Genomic DNA, 11,077 nt, shown 5'->3' with positions numbered 1-11,077 from the left:
GAGTAACAACAACAATGAGTAACAGTTGTTCTGAAGTAGTGGCAGTAGTGAGTAACAGAAGTTACAGTGTAACGGTAGTTGTGGAGTAACAACAGTTATGGTGTAACGACAATTATCGAGTAATAGGAGTTACAGTGTAATGACAGTTATGGAGTAACCAAAGTTATGGAGTAACAACAGTTATGGAGTAACAGTAGTTACGGTGTAAAAACAGTTATGGAGTAACAACAATTATGGTGTAACAGTAGTTGTGGAGTAACAGCAATTACGGTGTAATGGTAGTTGCAGAGTAATGACAGCTATGGTGTAACAACAGTTGTGGAGTAACAACAGCTACGGTGTAACGGTAGTTCTGGAGTAACAACAGCTATGGTGTTATGATAGTTCCGAAGTAACAACAGCTATGGTGTAATGGCATTTCCGGAGTAACAACAACTATGATGTAATGATAGTTGCAGAGTAACAATAGCTACGATGTAACGAAATTTATGGAGTAACAACAGTTACTGTGTAGCAGCAGTTGCGGAGTAACAACAGCTACGGTGTAACGAAAGTTCCGAAGTAACGGCAGCTACAGTGTAATAATAGTTTTGGAGTAATGGTAGCTACGGTGTAATGGCAGTTCTAGAGTAATGGCTCCGGTGGAGTAACAACAACTAGCATAACAGTGGAATATAACAATATCTGACTGATAAAGTGCTAGCACCAGGTGTTACATTTCTCCTTGCCATATTTTTTTGTTGTTCCTGCAAAAGATAAACAAGTAAATAGCAATATATATCTATATATATTTTTGTTTTTTTATTTATTTTTTTTAGAGCAGAGTGAGGGTATCTTGTTTTCCAACGACCATTAAATCAGATGAAGCAGAAAGATTTTTAAAAAAAGCATCTTTAGAGGCTAGACAGTGATATAATTTAAGACGATGTTCGTTTACCAGGAACGAAGTATGGTTTTCATCTATTGTACTTAGTATAACCATTCCATTGTCAAAAACTGTGTCCTTTGATATGGGTCCATCCAGTGAGTGTAGAGCTTGCCTTTGAAATCCTAAAATCTGGAGTCATATAGTAACGCCCAGTCCCCCACCTAAAACACCTTAGTTTTGATAAATTTATCGTGCCATTTCATTCTCTATTGTTGAACAGTAGTAGTTTTATGGACAACCACTACTCGAATCTTGTCCAACTCATTTAGCTATTCCAGTTGGTGTTTCTAGGCTTTTAATAAGTCTAGGCCTACTTCCAGACCTGTTCTGAGTGTACTAATCTCAAATTCCAGTGGAAAGAAGGGGGATTTTCCATAGACTAATTCATATGGAGAAAACCCTATTGTATTCCACCATGTTGATCTGTATGCCCATAGAGCTTTTGGAAGTTTCTGTGCCTAGTCCCGGCAATGGCTTGCTACTGTCTTTGTAAAGATATTTTCCAATACCTTATTTGTGCTTTCTACCTGTCCATTTTCCTGGGGATGATAGGGGGTTGTCACTCTATGTTTGATCCCATATTTTTGCATTAGCTTTTCTATCATATGAGATGTAAAATTTCATCCACCGTCTTATACAATTTCTCGTGGAGTCCCATACCTGGCAAAGATTTCTTCAAAAAGGAAGTCTACCACCACTTGCTCTATTACTCTCGTGACCGCCCTAACTTCCACCCATTTAGTTGCATAGTCGGTACAGACCAAGATATAAGCCTTCTGATTCGAAGGCGGGTTGAAGGGACCAACGAAATTGATGGCCCATTTCTCGAATGGTTCAAGGACTATCTGGGCCTGCAGGGGCATTCATCTGCTTTCCCAGGTTGTCCCATCTGTTGATAGCTGTCACACCTCCGCACGTAATCTCGAGTGTCACGAAAGATGGAGGGCTAGTAATATCCCATTTGCAGCACTTTATGACATGTTCTTTTGTATGCAAAGTGTCCCCCATAGGGTCCGCTGTGTGCAACTTTTAATATCTCTAAAATATCATCTCCCGCCACACAACACCGAATCTACTGATCAACTCTCGTGTGGAAGAGATATCCTGCCATCCATGGATATCGGGTACTCTGGTGAATGATCTTCCTTTGCTCCTTATAGGATAGATGACGAGGTACTTTACCTATAGCAAGATAATTAGCAATATCTGCATACGAGAGAGTGTTAGTAGAAACTGCAAAAAGATTCTAATCCGAAAAATCATCTTCAATTGGTGTTTCCTTACCATCATGTTCTATCCTAGATAAAATATCTGCGACCACATTGTCTTTCCCTGGTTCAAGGACTATCTGGGCATGCAGGGCATTTCATCTGCTTTCCTAGGTTGTCCCACCCATTGATAGCTATCACACCTCCGCACGTAATCCCAAGTGTCACAAAAGATGGAGGGCTAGTAATATCCCATTTGCAGCACTTTATGACCTATTATTTTGTCAGCAAAGTGTCCCCGACAGGGTCCGCTGTGTGCAACTTTTAATATCTCTAAAATATCATCTCCTACCACACAACACCAAATCTGCTGATCAACTCTCGTATGGAAGAGATATCCTGCCATCCATGGATATCGAGTACTGGTGAATGATCTTCCTTTGCTCCTTATAGGATAGATGACGAGGTACTTTACATGTAGCAAGATAATTAGCAATATTTGCATACCACAGAGTGTTAGTAGAAACTGCAAAAAGATGTTCATCTGAAAAATCATCTTCAATTAGTGTTTCCTTACCATCACGTTCTATCCTAGATAAAATATCTGCGACCACATTGTCTTTCCCTGCTTTATCTACTATAGTGATATCAAATTCCTGTAGTAGCAACAACCATCTTGTAATTCGACCAGGGGTAATAGGTTTATTCATTAAATACCTGATGGTTGTGTTAGGTCCCTATAATACTTGTGATTACCCCATTAGTATTGTAGTTGTATCCCTTATTAATATTGTTATGCCCCTATTGTCCCCATATTGTTATTACTGTGCCCCATAGAATCCCTCTATTGTTATTTTTGTGGCTTTATATTATTATTGTTATGTTGGCTGGGTTATATTGTGACTCCTTAGACTCTTATATATAGAAAGGAGGTTTTGTCATTTGAATAATTGAAGAATTGTTCATTTGTGTAATGTAAAGGAGGTCGCCCCCTCGAAGAGGCTGAATTCTAAGGCGTTCAACTATCTTTTCTTTCTTTTTGTGAGCTGATTTCATAACATTTGGTATCAGAGCTTTGGATTCTAGGGTTTCACTGCTCCAAATAGGTCATCATGGAATTTTCGTTGTAACTTTTTTCTGCGATGTTTCAGAAGCTAAAACAAAAAACCCATTTGAGACGAATTCGCACTGAACCTCGGATCCGAACTTCAGAGCTTTTCGCACTATATTGGCAGAGATATGATCTGAGGAAGTTGGCCTTTTTGTAGACTCCTGAATTACATTCCAAATAGGGGACCTGGGAAAATCGTCATAACTTTCTCTCCGAGCATCAGATTGAAATTTCGTAAGAAGGTACAAAAGGAACACGGATTGTAGTTTCTTGTATATTTTTTTCAGAGCCAAAGGTTGAAACAGTGACTTGTGGCACGTCATACAAGTTCACTCTACTGAACTAGTCTATAATCAGGTCACTGTGGGAGAATTGGCATAACTCTTCCCTGGAGAATCCAATTTGGATTAGACTAGTGGCATTGGAAAGAGGACACAGAGGGCTACCGCAGGTCACAATTTTAGAACTGGATGATCCAAAATTACAGAGATACATCAGATTCAATATCAAGCTCCTACAAAGTGAAAAAGGTGTGTAGTTTTTTTCAATTTTTTAATAAGCTTGGTTTGAAAAATTAGTTTGAAGGAATTCAAAGAGCATAGTAAAGCATTATTATCGGTAATTGATGCCCCGAGAAAGGAAAATTCAAACAACTAGTAAGCAACCTAAAATCTCTAGCATGACCCATGAAGAAGAGGAAGAAATGCAACATGATATAACAAAATTACGAGACCAAGTGCAACAAGTGTCACTTGCACAAAAAGCAACAGAATCTAAGATGGATGGTTTAAAGAAAGATGTAGAAGCTAAGATGGATGGTTTAAAGAAAGGCGTAGAAGCTAAGACGGATTGTTTAAAGAAAGGCATAGAAGATAAGATGAATGACATGGAAGCTAAGATGGACGATTTGAAGATAGGCATGGAAGATTTGAAGACAGGCATGGAAGATTTGAAGACAGATTTGACAAAGTTTCTACAAGAAATGCTTACTAATGGTGAAAGGGTAGTAAAGGAAACTCATGATGAGAACAAAAGAAATTTTAATCGTGATTTCATAGACTCTAATGTTGGATCGAAGACCCACCATATTCCAAAAATCGATATGAGGAATTTTGATGGCAAAGATCCCGCAACATGGATATTACAGATGGAGCAATTTTTCAATCTCAATAATGTGCAAAACACACAAAAAGTACGTATTGCAACTTTATATTTGGAACCAAATCAGTTTGTATGGTATCAATGGCTTTGCTCTCGTAAACAAATTATCACTTGGGCAATTTTTATGGAAGAATTGACAGCACATTATGAGGATACAAAAAGAAACACTTTTTTTAGCCAATTGATAAGTCTCAAACAGAAGGGTTCAATAATGGAGCACATTGAGGAGTTCCAAAAATTGAACATAAGGGTAAAAAATATTCTAGAGGAGCATAGGATTGATGTGTTCATAGGGACTTTAAAGGATAATATCCAACATGATGTTTGCCTTTGGGAACCTGATTCATTAGAGAAGGCATTCAGGTTAGCAAGAAAAATGGAAAGCAAAATTATGGCAACAAGGAAGCATACCACTCACAACTATAAAGATGGAAGTGTTGTTGCCCCTAGTCTTCCACAACCTATAAGGTTGACACCACAACAATTGGAAGAAAGAATAGCAAAAGGGCTTTGTTACAGTTGTGATAGCAAATACACTAAAGGTCATAAGTGTGGTGAGAAGAAATTATTCTACATAGATTGTGAAGAGGAAGAAGAAAAGGAGCAAGAAAGGTCAAAATAAGAGGATATACTCCAGGAACAAAGCCTATGTAAAGAAGAAATGAATCCGCCATATCTTGTAATGCATTGGCTGAAATTACCACTCCTCAAACCATCAAGATAGAAGGACAAATCAAGAAGAAAAGATAATAGTGTTGATTGATTCAGGAAGTACCCACAATTTTATTCATTGTAAGATAACAAAAGAATTGAATTGCTTCCTATATCCAGCACCATAGTGTCAAGTGATGGTTGCAAATGGAGGAACAATAAATTGCTCTAGAAAGTGCCATAATATCAAGCTATCCATGGGAGAATATGTATTGACTAGCCCAATGCTTTCCATTCCAATGGGAGGTGCTAATGTTGTACTAGGAGTCCAATGGCTACAATCCTTGGGTACAATAGCTTTTAATTTTCAAGAACTTTTCATGAAATTTTCTGTGGAAGGAAAGGAAGTTGAATTAAGGGGTATTGTAGGGAAACTAAGAAAGATAATCAGCTCTAACGGTATGACGAAGCTTCTAAAAAAGGAACAAAGAGGTGTAATTGCACAATTATGTTTGCTAGATGTTTCCACATTGGAATCATCTATTTCTCCAGATCTCCAAAACGTCTTGGACAATCATTCCAAGGTATTTGAGACTCCCAAAGGTCTCCCACCAATTCGTGATCATGATCATGCTATTCATATGATTCCAGGAAGTGTTCCTCCAAACATCAGGCCATACAGATATGCCTATGCCCAAAAGAGTGAAATTGAATGTATGGTTGTAGAAATGCTAGAGGCTGGTATAATTCAACCTAGTCAAAGTTCTTTCTCTGCTCCAGTAGTATTGGTGCACAAGAAGGATGGATCATGGCGCATGTGTCTGGATTATAGGGAGCTCAACAAGCTCACTATTAAAGATAAGTTTCCCATTCCTATCATTAATGAATTACTGGATGAATTGCATGGATGAATTTACTTCACCAAGTTGGATCTTCATTCAGGATATCATCAAATCAGAATGAAGACTGAAGACATTCCGAAAACAACATTTAGAACCCATGAGGGTCATTATAAATATTTGGTCATGCCTTTTGGCCTTACCAATGCACCTTCTACATTTCAAGGTTTTATGAATTCCATTTTCAAACCTGTCCTTAGAAAATTTGTGTTAGTATTTTTCAATGATATACTAATCTACAACAAGTCTTGGAAGGATCATGTCAAACATGTTGACAGGGTGCTACAACTATTGGAGGAGAAACAATTATATGCAAAAAGATCCAAATGTTTCTTTAGAGTGCAAGAGGTGGAATATTTGGGTCATATTGTATCTCATGAAGGAGTTAAGGTAGACCCTAGCAAAACTAAAGCCATTAAGGAATGGAAAATTCCGACATCCATAAAGCATCTGCGAGGATTTCTCGGGTTGACAGGTTATTATCACAAGTTTATTAAGAATTATGGTAGAATAGCAGCACCTCTAACAACATTATTGAAGAAAGATGCATTTTCATGGACTCCACAAGCAACAAAGGCCTTCGAACATCTTAAAGAGGCAATGTGCCAAGCACCCTTCTTAGCTACACCGGACTTCACAAAAACCTTTATTGTGGAAAGTGATGCTTTAGGAAATGGAATTGGTGCTATTTTAATGCAAGATGAAAGGCCCATTGCTTTTGAAAGTTGTCCAAACAAGGGAAAGGTTTTACAAAAAGCTATTTATGAGAAGGAAATGTTGGCAATACTACATGCACTTAAGAAATGGTGACCCTACCTAATGGGAAGACACTTCAAGGTAAAAACAGATCATGATAGCCTTAAATACTTTTTAGAACAAAGATTATCCTCTAAAGAGCAACAAAAGTGTGTCACAAAGATGTTGGGTTATGACTTTGAAATCATCTACAAAAAAAGGAAGCAAAATGTGGTGGCAGATGCACTCTCAAGAAAGGATGAGAATGTGGAAGCATTGTTGTGTGCCATTTCTATTATCCAACCAGATTGGATAAACGAAGCAAGGGGGAATGGAAGAATGATGAAGAAGTGTGGGCACTTATTTGGAAGTTACAACAAGATTCTAGTACATCTAATACATTTAGCTGACAAAATGATTTGTTATGGTACAAAGATCACTTATACCTCTGTAAGAATTCCCAACTCAAGCAAAATATTCTTATGGAATTGCACACTTCTCCATTAGGAGGGAACTCAGGCTTTTTAAAAACTTACCACAGGGTTAAGAAAGAATTTTTTCGGATGGCCTTAAATCAGATATTCAAAAGTTTGTGGCGGAAAGTTTGGTTTGCCAACAAAATAAAGTTGAAACAATTAAGACCCCAGGTCTATTACAGCCTTTATCCATTCCAAGCCAATGTTGGGAGGAGGTTTCAATGGATTTTATCACAGGTTTACCCAAGTCTGAGGGAAAGAGTGTCATCATGGTGGTAGTTGACAGACTACCAAATATGCACACTTTTGTGCATTATCACATCCATTTAAAGCCAGTACAGTTTCTACGACATTTATCGAAACAATTCAAAAGCTAAATGGAAATCCAAAGATTATTGTAAGTGACAGAGATCCCATTTTCACTGGAAATTTTTGGACAAAATTAGTTTCTTGTCTTGATACTCAATTAGCTCATAGCTAATCTTATCATCCTCAATCTGATGGACAAACTGAGATAGTAAACAAATGTTTGGAAGGATATCTTTGTTGCTTTGTATTTGACAAACAGACACAATGGGTCAAATGGTTGCCTCTGGCTGAATGGTGGTATAATACTTCCTTCCATACAGCAACAAAAATGACCCCATTTATGGCACTTTATGGATATCAGCCACCATCCATCACATCATATTTAAGAGAAAATTCTAAGGTTCAAGCAATGGAACATCACATTGAACATCAACAACAAGTCCTCCAACTCTTAAAGGATAACCTCATGTTGGCACAGAATAGAATGAAACAACAGGCAGATAAGCATCACAATGAAAGAAGTTTTGATGTAGGTGATTGGGTATTCCTACGGCTACAACCATATAAACAAATGTCCCTCAAGCAAGCTAAGAAGGATAATAAATTATAACCAAAGTATTATGGTCTATACATGGTGTTGCAAAAGATTGGTACTATGGCATACAAATTGGAGCTTCCTGCAGCTTCTCGAGTGCACCCAGTTTCCATGTTTCATGTTTAAAGAAGGTTATAGGCGACAAGATCCCGGTTCAAACAATATTGCTAGAACTTGACGAGGAAGGAAAAATTATATTGGAACTGGAAGCAGTCACAGAAACAAGAACTTGACAGCTACGAAATTGATAAATTTCGGAGTATCTCATCAAGTGGAAGAACTTATCCGCTGAAGATTCCACATGGGAGGATGAGAATTTTATACAAAAGCATCCATCACTATTCAAGCGTTAAGGAAAACACTTTTTTGAAGGAGAGGGGCATGTTAGGTCCCTATAATACTAGTGATTACCCCATTACTATTGTAGTTGTATCCCTTATTAATATTGTTGTGCCCCTATTGTCCCCATATTGTTATTACTGTGCCCCAGAGAATCCCTCTATTGTTATTTTTGTGGCTTTATATTATTAATTTTAGGTCGGTTGGGTTATATTGTGACTCCTTAGACTCCTATATATAGAAAGGAGGTTTTGTCATTTGAATAATCGAAGAAATGTTCATTTGTGTAATGTAAAGGAGGTTGCCCCCTCGAAGAGGCTGAATTCTAAGGCGTTCAACTATCTTTTCTTTCTTTTTGTGAGCTGGTTTCATAACAGGCTACATGATCGGTGTGCACAAAAGTAGGATACCCGGTAATATAGTGCCAAAACTTATTGATGGCATAAAAGACGACAAGAAATTCTTTGTCAGTCACTGTGTAGTTTAATTCGACAGGAGCCAAATTTTTACTAACATAGTAGACTGCATAAGGTACCTTATCCTCTTGTTGTCCCAATACTGCACCAATTGTTGTTTGAGAGGCATCCGTATGAATGTGGAAAGGTAAAGCCTAGTTAAGTCCTCTAAGGATCGGAGCACTGCAAACTAACTCTTTAATTTTTGTAAACATTGCATCACAGTCTTTTGTCCACACAAATTCTAAATCTTTCGTTAGTAATTGAAATAGTGGGTGTGCTACTTTTGCAAAATTTTCTATGAAATGTCTATAAAACCCAACACAACCAATGAAACTACGTACCTGTGTGACCGTCTTAGGCTTTGGGAACTGCAAAATTACCTGTATCTTTGTTGGATCCATCCTGATTCCTTTAGATGAGAGCAAATGTCCCTGAACGATTCCCTCCTCCATCATCATGTGACATTTCACTGTACTCAGAGAGACACGCACTTGTATACACCTTGCGAGAAATTTTTGCAGATTTTTCAGTCCCACCATGAAAGAGTCCCCATATGGAGTAAATTCATCCATATAGATCTCAACACTGTCATTTATCAAGTCAGAGAAGATTCCCAGAATTGCCCTCTGGAATGTCACAGGAGCATTACATAGGGCAAAAGGAAGGACTCGGTATGCAAATGTCCCCCAGGGGCATGTGAACGTGGTTTTGTCCTGGTCCTCAGGAGCAATCTAGATCTGGTTATATCCACTAAACACATCCAGAAAAAAGAAATACTTCTTACCAGCCAATGTGTCTAACACGTGATCAATAAATGGCAAGGGAAAGTGGTCTTTCTGTGTTGCCTTATTCAACTCTTGATAATCTACGTAGATCCACCATTTTCCATTCTTTTTGGGGACCATTACCAATGGTGAGACCCTTTGGCTGTCTAAGATTGGGTAGATGAAACCTACATCCAGTAATTTATGAATTTCTTCTTTCACCACATTCTTTAATGCAAGGTTCATTCTTCTCTGAGGTTGTCTTATAGGATGACAATCTTCTTTGATGTATATGTGATGGGTGCATAAGTTGGCAAGGATTCCCTTCATATCTGCATAATCCTAGTTGAAGGCCTCTTTATGTTTCCGTAGGACATCTATAAGCTGCTCCTTCTAAGATTTTTACAGGTTCAGATTAATATTCAAGGTTTTCCCAGGTTCCAATTCCACTTGCATACTTTCATGAGGTGCATCAACAGGTGGTTCCTCTAATCCATCTGTTGTTTCCATGGTTTCCTAAGCCTCACAACTTAGGATAGATTCTAGGTTCTTCTGGTTCGATTCCGAAATGGAACAAGGATCATCCATGAAGGAAGTGATTACATCATTATTTTATCCTATTTTCAATTGCAGGGCCTGTCCGATAGTAAGGATGGGTCTTAGTTCTTCATCTTCCTTTCCATCCTCCACCACAAATATGGCCTTCTTACTACCTACTGGTTTTATTGGTGAGTTTGGTTTTGAAAGTGGATATAACACTAAATTCTTAGTGTTATGCCCATTAGAAATGAACCATATTCCTTGAGCGGCACCCAATGTAAGCATCTGCAGTGGCCATCCATGGCCTACCAAAATTAGGGAATGACCGCCCAGTAAAGATTGTGTATGTAATACCAGGAAGTCTATGGGGTAATGCCATGAGTCCACTAAAATTGTCACATCTTCCAACTTTCCTACAGGTTTGACTGTAGATCAATATGCTAGTTCCAGCACTGTAGGTGTATGCTTTAAATTACAAAGTCCTAGCACATGCATAGTTTTAGTGGTGATTACATTGATGGTAGCTCCTAGGTCTACCAACACATTTGGAATTTCTACCCCATTAATCTGTACTGTCAAGATCGGGTTCCCCGGATCTCCATATTTCACGAGCATTGATTTTCCCATCATAAAATCCGATAACTTTCCCATAACATGGATAGCGAGGGGATCTTTAATTTTCTTGGCAAGTTTCCTTGAACAATATTCCCTAAGAGTTTTTGCATAGATTGGCACATCCTTCATAGCTTGTAATAAGGGAATTTTAACAAATAAGTTCTGCAATTCTCCTAATAAATCAAATTCAGATTGAGGACCTGGTTTACTCATGATTAATCTCTCTGGGTAAGGTGGTTCAAATTGATGCTGCTTGACAGGAGGTGTTTGGGTTCTATCGGTTTGCTT

The sequence above is a fragment of the Pinus tabuliformis genome, chromosome X, assembly GCF_031772625.1.
Source record: "Pinus tabuliformis cultivar Carrire ecotype Pingquan chromosome X, CPIR1, whole genome shotgun sequence".
In the NCBI taxonomy this organism is placed as follows: Eukaryota; Viridiplantae; Streptophyta; class Pinopsida; order Pinales; family Pinaceae; genus Pinus; species Pinus tabuliformis.
Note: the sequence above shows the minus strand (reverse complement) of the source record.